The sequence below is a fragment of the Pipistrellus kuhlii genome, unplaced genomic scaffold, assembly GCF_014108245.1.
Source record: "Pipistrellus kuhlii isolate mPipKuh1 unplaced genomic scaffold, mPipKuh1.p scaffold_m20_p_4, whole genome shotgun sequence".
In the NCBI taxonomy this organism is placed as follows: Eukaryota; Metazoa; Chordata; class Mammalia; order Chiroptera; family Vespertilionidae; genus Pipistrellus; species Pipistrellus kuhlii.
Genome location: NW_023425540.1, coordinates 55,084,278 through 55,086,839, shown reverse-complemented (window position 1 = coordinate 55,086,839; position 2,562 = coordinate 55,084,278). Strand labels below are relative to the sequence as shown.

At 49.6% G+C, this 2,562-nt stretch overlaps 1 pseudogene; it reads right to left on the bottom strand.

Moving 5' to 3' along the window:
* Positions 1–517: 517 nt before the first annotated feature.
* On the bottom strand, positions 518–1,182 carry LOC118703130 (annotated as a pseudogene).
* Positions 1,183–2,562: the final 1,380 nt, after the last annotated feature.

Sequence of the window (2,562 nt, the reverse complement as noted above, 5' to 3'; positions counted from 1 at the left end):
GCCCTTGACCGGAATCAAACCAGAGACCCTTCAGTCTACAGACTAACGCTCTATCCACTGAGCCAAACCTTTTTCAGCGATTCTATTAACTTTCTATTCCAGATTGGCTTATACTCTTTATGCTTTCATTTTAACATTTGCATTAACAACATAATGAAGCCATGTTAGCATATATTTAAAACATTCCCAGAAAGTCTTGATTCCTCTCCTATCACACAAATACTCATCAGCTGACTCTATAGTGATGTCTTTTGGTTCAGAGAGGGTTACTAACTCTTAAAGTGGTAATAAAAATAGGTGGCATTAAAGTCTTATTTTTATCAGGCCAAGACACTGAAAGAGGACCACGGGAACCTGAAAGAGAATGCATCTCTGTGTGCTGAAAACTATTCCATTTACACCAAAAAGAAAAAAAGAGAAACACACACACACACACACACACACACACACACACAAAGAGGTGTACCAAAGCAGGAGACACTTCTCTTGTTAGCTTGTTGTCAGTACACAGCTGCCTTCCAGTGTGAGTGAGAGGCAGTTCAAATAGTCTAGACCCCACAATTCTTATGTAACCATATATTTTATTCATATTGCTTTATAAAGGCCATCTCACTCTAGGAACTGTCCAGAACTACTATATTCTCTAACCAGTCCCCTTTGACCTGTTCCCCTCCAAACTTACACCGTGGCCAGCTCCCTCAGGACCACCTGATAGCACCGGTTCTCTCTCTGGCCAAAGACTCCAGTCCCACAGTGGGCTGTCTCAGCCAACCAGGGTATCCATGAGGGCCTTGCGCACACCCTAGAAAGGAGTACTCATGTTTCGAGGATTTAACAGGTGGGAGAGAAAACCCTTGTCCTTTAAGGAACGGGGATGCCGGCCTTCAGCATGAAATGGGATGGCATCTAGAGCTTTCATCCTGTATAAATAGTTAAACCAATTCTGATTTCCCTGGGTGTCCAGCTGTAGCAGTCTTGCATCCGCAAGGAACTGAGGTTCATACTTGATATCCTGAACCCTGGATAGTCGACTATCAATCTCCTCTTTAAAGTCCTTGGGGGCACTGTGTCGTGAGGTCCCCTTCAGAATTCCATCGCAAAGCGCATGATTTGCCTCTTCACAAAAATAAATAGCAGCACAAACACCAGGCTCCCGCAGGCCATCACCAGCAGGACATTCACAACCCCCCCCCCCCCCCCACACACACACACACACACACATCACCAGCAGGACATTGGCCGCCCCCCACAGCCAGTTACTGCTGGACGCCTTGGCCTCCCCACCCCACACAGAACTTCTGTCCACCGGCCTACCTGCCTTCAGCCCGAGCCCCTCGAGGCAAGGTCGCCTGGGTTCTCTGATGCCCTAGGCCACCTCCTTACAGGGAAAGATCAGGCTAACCCAACCAGAACCCATGGCAGATCAACTGTCCAGAATCTTTCACTAGTCAGTGCTAGGGATAGAAGTCCAGTCCAAGTGACTTAAAGTAACTGTCTTAGTTACCTATTGCTACGTAACGGATTGCCCCCAAAGCATGCCTTCTTAAAGAACACCTGTATGTTCACAGCTTACCTGGGCCTGTGCGTCCTGGTCCGCACGCACGGGGCTGCGAGGAGGCGCCAGCACGGTCTGCCGGGACCTTTCCAGGGTGAAGGGGTAGCGCGTGGGGGATAGGGAGTAAGTCTGGGTGCAGCGAGAGGGTCGGGAGGAGGATGGACTGGGATGCACGGAGTATCAGGACCAGCAAAGAAAGGCAACAAAGGCAGGCCGGAGACGCTGCTGCGGACACTCCTCCCCCAAAGCCCGAGTTCACGTGATCTCCGGAGTCTGGCGGGGTGGGTCCCGCGATGAGAAACACCTGGGTTTCCTGGTTGACTGATGCAACTTATTGTCAGTACAGGATCAGGCCTACACCACCGTCCTGGCAAGTCTCCGTCCTCATTGAGTCCCAGCCCCAGTCAGAGGCTCCTGGCCACCGCCAGGCGCAGGGAACTGGTTTCCTCTATCTGCTGCGGAAGAGCGGGGACTCTGCACGCAGCATTCCAATGTCACTCAGTAGTTGATGGCAGCATCCAGCTCCTTGGGCTGAATGCTTCCACTCCTGCCTTGCTGTTGCCCAGAGATTGCTTAGTTAATTCAATGCTCGACCTCACCCACCTGACAGCTTGCTTCTTCAATGTGCAACCACCCCCCTGGCAATATAGGAGTTTTCCCTTAGGACAGAGGTCAGTCTTTTGTAAACTAATCGTGGAATTGACACCCATCACCTGTGCTTTATGCTATTCATTAGAGGCAAGCCCTTAACCCGCATTCAAGGGCAAGGGATAACACAAAAGCATGAATACTACAGAGCTGTGTGATTGCTCACCTCCTAAAATTGGATTCTTGAGGGCCAATTTTTGAAGCCTGCCACAAAGATTCACGCATATAATTGAAAAAAGTGAGGGATAGCTTGTCCTCAGACACAGTTGGATTCTGAAACTTAAAAGATACCAGCAGCGTGGACTCAGAGTAGTAGATGGATGCTGCCTCAAAGAACAACAGGATGCTGGTCCTCAAAG